Here is a 12,306-nt window from a genome sequence, read left to right as displayed (position 1 = left end):
TCAAAAAAATTATTTCTTACTTTTCCTATTATGAAAGGTGATTTGTAATAAAAAATTTTTAATCTGTAATCATTTTTGCTATGCAAAATCAAATTTGACACTTTTAGAATATATTATTCTTAGTAATAGGCAAATTTCCTTAAAACATGCTTAAAAATGGGGAAAATTAAATGAATAGAAAATATTATTCCTAGTGAAAAGCAACTGTGTGGGCAATAATGAATGAAAATATAAGAATGTAAGGAGTTTATTACTCTATTCAGACAGTTCTCTAGGTAAATTGAGAGATGTTTTTGATATTCAATCAATAATAATTTATTGAGTGACTATTATCTGGCAGTTACTGCATTAAATAATAAAAATGAGAAGACTCTATGAAGACTGGATAAAGACTAGGAATAAGATGCTATCATTTCACTTAACTGCTTTATGATCCACTCTGCAGGCACATATAAAAAGACTGGCTGTAATCGTCAAAAAAAAATCACTAGGAATACACACACAAACACATCCATGTATACATATTTGCACATATATACATATTCATACATATGTATGTATATGTATTTGCACACACAAATTCATGCATATATATTTGCATACAGTCATGTGGAAAAGGATGAGATTAAAACACACACACACACACACACACACACACACACGAAGAGCAAGCTGCTTTTTGGAATGTGACAGACCTGGATGTCACTTGAACCGTGTTGACCCTTGATTCCTTATCAAATGGGTTGGCAGTATTTCCTTAGAGGGTTTCTGAGAATATTGAAGGAGATAATAGATGCAAAACATTTAGCTCAGTGCCAGCCATGTAAAAACAATAAGAAAGGTATAATTATTATTATATTTCATTTTATTTTGGAAGACTTCTTGGAGGAGGGAGCATATAAGCAGACATTGAGATATGAGGATATAAAGAAGTATTATTAGGAAAAGGAAGTAACAGGAGAATAGTATACCGTAAGTAGAGAAGGAGAAAGTGATTCCAGAACAGGTATGCATTTCTATCGCCATTAAATAGTATATGGCCATTTACTATTCCATTTGATAAAAAAGAAAATTCTAAGAGCAAAAAGAGTGTTTAAAAAAAAATATATATATATATGTAAGTTTTTACATTGAAATAAAGATCTGAGCCTGGATCTACTTGAAACACATTAGAGAAATAAAAAATATAATTAGTGAAAAAATATTCAGGCAAATTTACTGAAGATGATGAAACAATAGGAATTTAAGGCATTAGCCATAATTTTAAATATTAAAAATATATTTTGTGATTAAAAATATTGAAAATATTTTGATTTGAATACATCACAAAAGCAATTCAGCTAATTACACACATTTTCTTTTTCTCTCTGTTTTATTAATATGTCACATTTCTGCTCATTTATCTTTTTTTGTATTTTTTTTTCATAACACAAATCTTATCCTAACGAGAATTTAAAATCGGGAGTCTATGTGACATAGAATTTCACCTATACATTATCTTAAAGACATGGGTTTGGGAGGGATCATTCTGAAAAATTTCTATGAAAGTATCTCACATGCTGAGGTTTGAAGGTTTATAAATTCTGTGGTCATGTCATCAGGGTGATATTTTGAGAACAGCAAACACAGTGTATGTGTGTGTGTGTGTGTTTGTGTGTATCTACTTTGTCATTGATAAAATTAGGTAGTGGCTATTTTACAGATATATCATAATTGAAAAATAGGACTAGATAAATAAATAATAGGTGATAGAGTAGAGCTAGAGATAGGATTGAAAATCCATCTTTCACAAGCTGCTTGTAGAAAAGCCCTGGCTACTTGGGGTCTCTGAGTACTTGGATAACTGAGTATCACCACTGTCTCTTATAGATCTTTTACCTTCTTAAGTCAAAGTAAGCTAATGGCTTTATACAGTTGTATTACAGGTAATTTTATGAGAGTAGACTTGCACTGGCTTTCATCCTTGAATGAAGTCCCCCTTCATAGCTCTTCACGTTGAATTCTTGCCCTAACATTACCATCTCAGATGCCAGCCCTGCCATGAAGTCTTTGCTGATGCTTCAGACATTTAAGACACCTGTATATTTCCACAGCATTTTGTTTGTATTTTTGAGTGATTTGTCATGTCCTTTTTACAACAAAATTTTGGATGTGTTTCTTTTCTATTCCTTCCCTCCCTAGAAACATTTTGAGGGAAAAATTGCACATTAACAGATCCTTGATAAAACATTTGTTGAGTTGCATTGCATTGACTTGAATTTGCAGACAATTTTTAAGTGGAATGGCTTAACAGAACCTTTCTAAAAGTCCATCCATCTGTTCTATTGATAGTTGTTATGTATTATTAGAAAGATTTCTAATTCTAGGTATATGTATACAAGCATAAATGAACTAATTTTTCATGTATTAGAATTACTAATTTTTCATTAGTTTTTTTAATGTCATTTATCAAACACATTATGGTAAAATTTTCATAACAGCAAGTGGTTAGCAGTATTCAGTTGCACTCTTTGCAACTACCATATTTTAAATAGTTTAATGACAGGAAGGGACAAATCTTTTCAAGTATTTTTATCAGCTTATCGGTATTCTTATTTGCTTTGAGGTGGAAACACTAAATAATAGGAAAATCAATGTATAGGCAATATAAATGTTACCATCATCATTGTGACTGACCAAAGTGTATAATACTTTAAACATAATAGCAATATGCTGAAAATTAAAACAATTTTATTGATTTTTATTTCTAGCTTTTAGCGTATCACTGATCTTCTTCCTTTTGTGAGTCACTTTCCTTTACTGCTCTTGCTCATTCAGAAGAAATGTTTACTATCCAAGTTCTGTTACCACCACTAATAATTACAATATATGTGAGTATCCTGATGCTTAGCCATAATGATACCACTACAGTCAATGCTCATCGAACTACCATTTGTGGGAAACTGCCTTATACTTTGCTTTCCAAAAGCCATTTTTGGTACTGTCCTCTGATTGAGAGTCCATGCTTCACTCAAACAGAAGTCTATCTTGAAATTCTGGTCCATTACATAATTTTCAGAAGCTGGGAGAAAGGCATTTGCATCATTTCTGTTCCCAGATCTGTTCAATATATACTTCCAGTCTGTCATGCCTGAAATTAATTTTTTTTACAATCTGGATCTTTACTATATGCTAAAAATTCAGTACAAAAAAGGACCTCCTTCTGCAGAGAATATGTAAGCCAGAACATCGTGTTCCATCTTTATAATGAAACACATAGTTCCAATCAAAAGGCAAATTTGTTTCAAAATGTTTGAAGAGAATAATGCTTTAAAAGATTTCAAATGGTTACTTTGTAAAAGTGAATAGATTTCTATTTTGCTATATATTTTGACCTGGATCATGTAATTTGTGTGTAAACTACACAACTTTTTATTTATTTTATGCTATTTACCCCTTTGTGTTTCATGCTTCTGAGATTGGAAAACAAATGTGAATAATATTAGAAATAGTTTCTCTCAAAACACAGTCAATTGTATGACCATTAAAAATGTAAATTGTGAGTATTTATCAACAAGTTATAAGCAAATGATAATATACAATTTAGACTCTTCAGTCAAGAAGCTTATCATTACCACAATTTAAAATTTTGTTTCTCCAAAACTAGAAAATTACTCCTCTTTATTTTGCAAACTTCTCAAAGTAGAATAACCCTAAAAACTAAATTTCAAATATTAGAAAAAGAAAATATGATAGCATCAAAAACAAAACAAAGAAAAACCATTTGTTGGATCTTGGGAATATTACTCACCTCTGAAATTATATTCATTCCTCTGTAAAATGGGAATAGGCACATGTGAAGACTAAATGAAGTAATGCATATAATGGCAATTATACAGAACCTGAATTAGATTTCTCTTCTCCTCTTATGTCTCCTCTTCCTCCCCTGCGGCTTCACCTTCCCTCCACCTCCTCTTCTCCTCTGTCTTTTTTTCTCATTTTCTTAGGTTGGGGCAAAAGTATTTCTCCTATTTCTTCTTTCTCTTTAATTCCAAAATGAGGCTTTTTTTAAAATAGCGTTTTACTTAGATCCAAGGTTCAAACTGAGTCCTCTATCACATCAAAATCATACTTTAACTTTTTAATTTCCTCTGGAAGTTCTGTTGATTTTTGCATAATGAACCTGTCAAAGACTCATAATGAGATTAAACAAATTTTCAACTTCTGACAAATACTGTTTCTAAAAATGTTTGTCTTATGCTTTTGCATACTATATTGTTTGGTACATGGATATTTGTTAATGTTTGGCTTTTATTAACATTTTTAAAAACTAGTAAATAATGGACTAGTTTATGTAGTGATTAATTTCTAATTTGTTTGATATTAATAACACTCATATGATGACTTTATACAAACTTTATTAATAAGTCTTTGTCATTCTCTTTTTAACTTCCTGCATTTTGTTTGCCCTAGGTTCATGTCTTATATCTAGCTAGCATTTTTTCACTTCAATCTGAGATTTTAAGTGATTGTTTACGTAGTATTTCCATCTATTTTTATATAAGGACTTCTCGTTCTCAGCTAATGAACACTTTTATTAGTTAGACTTAACCGATAGTTCCATTTTTACCATAGTTTTGATGTTTACATTGTGTTGAATAATTTAAAAGGCATTGCACGCATATTCTTATTCCACGCTTATATATATTAGTCTAAACTGTCATAGAATGCAAAAAGTATTCGGCTTTTGCCCAAACCTTCTCCATTCTCTTCTAATGTTTTACTAACTTTGTCTGCATCTATAACGTTAACTTTTTTTTTCTTTTTGTATTTTGATTACTGTTGTTGTTCGCATTCCTTGTTGGAGGTAAGTCTGCTTGAATTGCTTAATAAATCAAAATCCACTTATCTGATATCAATAGGCATCACAAACTAATCACAAAGGGGCAGTACTTAAATCACTTGGCTGCCTATGGCTGAAAATAAAATTCATAGTGATTTAGCTAAACAGAAAGTTTATTTTTGTCACATCACAAAATTCTGCAGGTGGGAAGTCCAGGGCTTTTACAGTAGCTTTTAAAATAGTATTTAAGACTTACTCTCCTCAACCTCTTCACTCAGCTGATTTTAACAGGAGCACTTGCCGTTGCGCTTGCCATTCCATGTTTGTAAGATGGTTAGCCACCACCAGCTTTGTATCTGAGTTCTGGGGAAGAAGAATACGAAAGCCAAAGACAAAGGGCATGAGCCTCTGATGTCTTCCCTTTAAAAAGCTTTCTCCAAAGCCACATCTGGAAAATCCCAGTTATATTTCATTGTGCCAGAACCTTGTCAAATGACTATTTTTATCCACAAGAAAGGATGAAGAATATTATATTTCAACTGGAAGCATTGTTGCCCATACTAAATTAGGTTTCTATTATAACCATAAAGTTGTAGAGAATAGACATTGCATAGGCAAGTAGCAAAGTCTTCCAAGAGAGCTAATCCTTATGTTAGTGTTATATGATTCTAACCCCCAACCTACCCAACCTTTGGCTACTAATGATTGGTTGTGTGGTGGACTCTTAACTTTGGGTCAGACAGATTTCTGTGGGTCAATCAGGAATTATGACTCAAAGATGAAATCCATATTGCGTGTTGAAATTCAGAACCAACATTGGGCACTGTCTACCATGTGCATACTAAAATAGGGATAGCCTGGGAGAGAAAAGAAAAAAGAAAATAAAATTGCACTACAGAAGTATTAGTATTAAAATACCATGTAGCCTAAGAAAGATAAAGAACAAATTCCCTTCTTGTTTCTTCAACACATTACCCTTTTTGGCCCAGCTAGTTTGATAGCGATTCTCTTTCTCAATTTAGGCATATAGGATAACATAGCATCTTTCTCTCTCGGTGGTTTTTGTTTAGTTTTGTTTTGTTACTTCTGTTTAGACACAATTCAAACTCTGTGGAAGCAGGCACACATATTTCTGTTCAACATTGTATTTACTCTGCCTAGCAGAGCATCTAATAGATAAGTATTTGTTTAATAAACGAGGCTTTTCGTAAACTAAGGATCTCTAATTCTTTTTTTTCTTATCTTTGATTTTGTCATTGGTTTCATTGGGAATTCCAGTTTTCTTTCTACAGAAGCATTCCCTTTTAAGAGTTACTTTTGTTTAATGATTTCTGGACAGTGCCATTAATGATCCTGTAGGAACAGTTTATTTTGGTGTGCAGATTTTCAGAAAATAAACTCAAATGATAAAATCTTTCTTTTGTATTCATATAGGAGGAGATCAATAATTAGTATCTCTCTTCACCAATTGAGAAATATGTAGAAAAAGACAGAGAAGGCAACCAAAATGCCAATTCTTCCTTTATGGAGGAATTGGCTTATATCTGTGTTATAGTGTGCCTCCTAAATGTTGAATTTCAGAATTAGGCATATTCACCCACCGAGCGGTTCTGGAACAAGAATAAAAGAGTGAATTATATTATATTGTCCTTATGAGTTAAAGTTCAAAGAAATTAAAGTAAGCACACTCAGTCAGAAGGACTCTCCCAATAAAAGGTTAATTTTGGCCCTATGCATTCAGCATGTGGCAGGGACTAAAATCCATTTATGCAAAATGTCTCATCTCGCAAAAAATTCAATTTGAGCCATCGTTAGATTCTTCCATACATTTCTAAATTTGCCTTTATGGCATCTCCATTGTGAAGTCTTTTATAAAGTTCTTCCTTTTCTGCATAGTCTATTCCAAACACCGGAATTCCCATTTTCTCCTTGGTTTTGTGTTTCTGCATTGTAGAATTGAATTGAATGACTTTTGAGTCACAAAGCCGACACTCTCTTTATGATCAAGCATTTCCAGGTTTCTGGCACTATGACTGTCTGCCTCTTGTTACAGAATTGTTTGGGTCTAAGAAATATACCTATGAAGGAAGTTTTCCTCTTCATACATAGTTAACCAATCTGGAACCAATGTGTAATTTTATAGTAGAAGACAATTCTTAAGTCTTATTCAAAAACTATATTAATTTGAGATTACTCCCCTAATCTTCTCATTCCTGGTACTGAATGCAATATAGGTTTTGAGTGAGCTGATCTAGCACTGTCTGTACAAGGATAAAGCTTATAATTTAAATTAGAATCTCACTAGGGTACATGAAACTCATTTTTTTTTCAGTTTAAAAGAACTTGTATTTGTTCTTAGCCATTGCCATAAAGCCTCTTCCAGCTCACCCTCCATGATCCTGTTTCTGTCCCCAGTAAATATTTGCTTCAGCTGCTTCTGCTTGGATGTGAGCTGGGGAATGGAGTGTTAGGCAAATAGAACTCAGCCCTGTAGAACAGAAAGGAAGCTCTTCCCTACCCTCCCTCCATATATATGAATGACAATTTGATTTTGCATGACATTTAATGTATTACTGTTTTGCTTTAAGCATTCGGAGACCAGCTCCTCATCATATTCTGGCATTGATTTTATCATAACTTTACGTTTGGTTCAGATGTAAATTTAGTTGCTATGTCTCTCAAGTCTTTTAAAATCTACTCTCTACTCTTCTTTTTTCCCCCTCCAATTGACCTGTTGAAGAAACTGAATAATTTCTCTTGCAGAATTTCTCACAATCAGGTTTTTCTTACTGCATTCTTATGGCATATGTTCCTCTGTACCCAGCACACTAAAAATTAGATAACACAAGCCTGATATGGTTTGGCTGTGTCCCCACCCAAATCTCATCTTGAACTGTAGCTCCCATAATACCCATGTGTCATGGGAGGGACCCAGTGGGAAGGACCCAGTGGGAGGCAATTGAATCATGGGGGCAGGTTTTCCCCAAGTGTTCTCATGACAGTGAATAAGTGTCACAGGATCTCATGGTTTTATAAATGGCAAAGTTCTCCTGCACTTCTTTCTGCCATCAAGTGAAGAAGGACGTGTTTGCTTCCCCTTCTACCATGACTGTAAGTTTCCAAAGGCCTCCCTAGCCATGCTGACCTGTGAATCAAACCTCTTTCCTTTATAAATTACTCAGCCTCCTTTATCAGCAATGTGAGAAGACTAATATAGTGCATGTGTATGGTGTAGTGGGGTGCTGCTGTAAAGATAGCCAATAATGTGGAAGTTATTTAGGAAGTGGGTAACAGGCAGAGGTTGGAACAGTTTGGAGGACTCAGAAGAAGATAGGAAAATGTATGAAGGTTTGGAGCTTCCTAGAGACTTGTTGAATGGCTTTGACCAAAATACTGATAGTGATATGGATAGTAAAGTCCAGGCTGAGGTGGTCTCAGACAGAGATGAGGAACTTGTTGAGAACTAGAGTAAAGATCACTCTTGCTATGCAAAGAGACTGGCAGCATTTTGCCCCTGCCCTAGAGATCTGTGGAACTTTGAACTTGAGAGAGATGATTTAGGGTATCTGGGGGAAGAAATTTCTAAGTGGCAAAGCATTCAAGAGGAACCACGGCATAAAAGTTTGAAAAATTTGCAACTTGACAATGCAGTGGAAAACAAAAAATGATTTTCTGGGAGGATATTTAGGCCAGCAGCAGAAATTTGCATAAGCAATGAGGAGTCAAATGCAAATTGCCAAGACACAGGGGAAAATGTCTCCAGGGCATGCCAGAGACCTTCACAGCAGCCCATCCCATCACAGGCCCAGAGCCCTAGGAGGAAAAAATGGTCGCCTGGGCTAGGTCCAGGGCTCCCCTGCTGTGTGCAGCCTTGGGACTTGGTGACCTGCATCCCATCCACCCCAATCATGGCTAAAAGGGGCCAATGTACAGCTCAGGCCTTTGCTTCAGAGGATGAAAGCCTCAAGCCTTCACAGCTTCCATGTGGTGTTGGTCCTGCAGGTGCATAGAAGACAAGAATTAAGGTTTGGGAACCTTTGCCTAGATTTCAGAGGATGTACGGAAACACCTGGTTGTCCAGGCAGAGGTGTGCTGGAGGGTCAGAGCCCTAAAGGAGAACCTCTGATAGGGTAGAACAGCAGGGAAATATGAGGTTGGAGCCCCCACACAGAGTCCCCACTGGGGCCCTGCCTAGAAGAGCTGTGAGAAGAGGGCCACTGTCCTCCAGACCCCAGAATGGTAGATCCACTGACAGCTTGTACCGTGTACCTGGAAAAGCCACAGACACTCAACAGCAGCCTGTGAATGCAGCCTGAACAGGGGGCTGTACCCTGTAAAGCCACAGGGTGGAGCTGTCCAAGGCCCTGGGAACTCATTTTCTGCATCAGCTTGACTTGGATGTGAGACATGGAGTCAAAATATTTCATTTTGGAACTTTAAAGTTTGATGACTGCCCTATTGGATTTTGGACTTGCATGGGGCCTGTAGTCCCTTTGTTTTGACCAATTTTTCACATTTGGAACTGGTGTATTTACCCAATGCCCAGCCCCCATTGTATCTAGGAAGTAACCAACTTTTTAAAAATTTTTTATCTTACAGGTTCATATGTGGAAGGGACTTGCCTTGTACCAGATAAGACTTTGGACTGTGGGCTTTTGAGTAAATGCTGAAATGAGTTAAGACTTTGAGAGATTGCTGAGAAGGCATGATTGGTTTTGAAATGTGAGGACATGAGATATGGGAGGAGCCAGGGAATGAATAATATGGTTTGGCTGAGTTCCCACCCAAATCTCATCTTGAAATGTAGCTCCCATAAGCCCCATGTGTTATAGAAGGAACCCAGTGGGAGGTAAGGGATTCATGGCAGTGGTTTTTTCCCATGGTCTTCTTGTGATAGCAAATACATTTCACAAGATCTGATGGTTTTCTAAAGGACAGTTCCCCTTCACTTCTCCTTCCTGTTGTCATGTGAAGGACATGTTTGCTTCCCCTTCCACCGTGATTGTAAGTTTCCTAAGGCCTCCCCAGCCATGCTGAACTGTGAGTCAATAAACCCTCTTTTGTTTATAAATTACCCAGTCTCAGGTATGCCTTTGTTAGCAGCATAAGAACAGACTAATAGGTTCAATCAGAGTGAAGTTTGTTTTCAAGAATTCTCCATAGCTGATATTATGTACTTCCTTCATGAGGCATACAATTTCTGGGTATCTCAATGTGTGATGTTGATTAGCACTGGTAATCATTGCCGAGTTATGTAGTTTCATTAGGCATTTAAAAAACGGTGATATTCTTCCATGTCTCCCATTTTTCCCTCTTTTTTTAAACTCAGAAAATTAATGATCTCCTCCCCATTTTGCATGTCTCTTAATTTTATTTCCTGTTTCATTGAGTGGTTGTTCGAGTCATTGATTTTCACTACTTAGTTATTTTCATTGATGACTTAGATTTTTCTTTAACAAGGTTTAATTGGTTCAGTTTTTGTTTTGCAGCTACTATGCTTTCTTTTCTTCTGTATAAAAGAATACCAGCTGTTTTCAAAATCTACTTTTGTGTGATTGTTCTGTATCAGGAATAGCACAGGCATTTTTTTTTTCTCCCAGTTTTTTTTTTTCTGGTTCTTTAAAATTTTACTAAGTCAAGTTATCATTATTGTTCTTCCTCTCGTGATTCTTTGGCTAATCTCTAGAGATCTAGTCTAATGGTAGACAGATTTGAGATTTTGTGACAAGTGCTAGGTTTATGGCTCTGTTTGGTGTTGGGGAAAATTCCACTGGTGCCATTCATTGTGAAAGAAATTTTCAAGATTCAGCTACAAACTCAAGGAATGGCTTAGTGATGTGACAAAGGAAACTGTCTGTTGTATTTCTGTGATGCTGAAACTTTAATTCTTATGTGAGAGCATTATACCAATACCAAGATTTTGAACATGAAGTATCACATGGAGTTAGAATTAGGGAGCACGCTGTCTTGGGGAGATACTTTCGTTCCTCTTCTCATAATCTGCATAGTAAAGAATGCTCTATTTAATAGCAGGGTAGATCTTCCGTATTTGAAAACAAGGAGTGTGTCAGCTGGAGATGAGCATTTCACTCCTGCTTTCCTCTTAAATTCTCCAAATTGGGTTTAGGGTTCAGGCGGATTTTTGCATCTGTTTTCCTTTTCTAGCCCTGAAATTATTAGACATATTAGGGGCTGGAATATTCAGGCTATCCGCAAGATAATATTTCCTATACTGCACATATTAAATTGATTTTACTGAGCCAATTTCTCTGAATTCAAGTTGTAGCTGCCGTAGTACCTTTCATTCCTCCCCGTTAGAACAACAACTTCTGGCAGCATGCCTCTCCAGAAAGACTGCCTAGGGCCGCTTGACAGAAGACACCATTCCTGAGTTTTAACTCCTTAGGTGACAGACTGTAGAAGTTATTGTAAGAATTGAGAATTTATTTGGTTCTGTCATTCTTTTAAGCAACAGTTGAGAATTGTTTTTCTTTTTAGGATATCTTTTCATGGATATATTACAGAGAAATAAGAAAAGATAAATTTAGTTATATTTGTATCTTCTAAAAAGACCATTATATTTATTTATAAAAATGTGTTCATTTATTAATACACATCCATTATAATTACTTTACTTTAACATAAGTATGCAGAATGCCTAGTAGTACAATATTACTTTTTGTTCTCCACCTTAGTTTGGTAACATGACCCCTTTTTAGTCAATCATACAAGAAAATGACTTTGTCCTGAACCAAGGCAGGCTGCTGCTTTGAGAGGTCCCAAAGAACAGCAGGGGTTTTATAACATCAAGGTAGTTCTTTCTGTGATAAATTTTACCTCTTTTGTTCAGGGCATGCATCAGAATTATCAACAAATAGTTAATTGGAAACAGTGCCTAGAATACAATTTTGAATATCATCCTTATTTTGTACAAAATATGGTTCTGTCATTTCCCACCCAGTTGAACTTGAGATTTTCATTTTGATGTTGAGAAAAAGAAAATTACAAGTAATAAAGTGATCAAAAGGCCATCTTCAGTGTAAGATTAATGCTGATACTAGTATGTTTACCATACAATTGTATAAGTAGAAGGTTTTTTATCTTTCTTTTTCTTTCTTCCTTTTTTGTAAGAAAGGAGTTTTAACTCTACATTTTGTGTTCACTCGTCACTTAAAGTAAAATTGGGTTAGAAAAGAGAAATGTGTGAAAGCTGTATTCGGAGTTGCTTTGTATAATTAATGAGTCATCATCTCTCTCAAGCAGAGAATCAGGAAGTTAACCTTTACTGGCTGTGATTATTAGTCTGAGAACCTCTACATTCTGACTTGCTATTTTCTCATCCTTAAAATTGCAATCTTTACTAGTGTTCATATCATAAATGCTGAACCCAAAGGATTTGGCCCTAACCTAAAGGATTTCAACACCAATCTCTTCCAGAACTGAAGGTCTCTAAAGATAAATTAGAGCATTCTTTTCCAAATGCT

Source organism: Hylobates moloch, unplaced genomic scaffold (genome assembly GCF_009828535.3).
Source record: "Hylobates moloch isolate HMO894 unplaced genomic scaffold, HMol_V3 SCAFFOLD_6, whole genome shotgun sequence".
In the NCBI taxonomy this organism is placed as follows: domain Eukaryota; kingdom Metazoa; phylum Chordata; class Mammalia; order Primates; family Hylobatidae; genus Hylobates; species Hylobates moloch.
The sequence above is the reverse complement of the archived record's forward strand: the minus strand, read 5'-3'. Positions refer to the sequence as shown.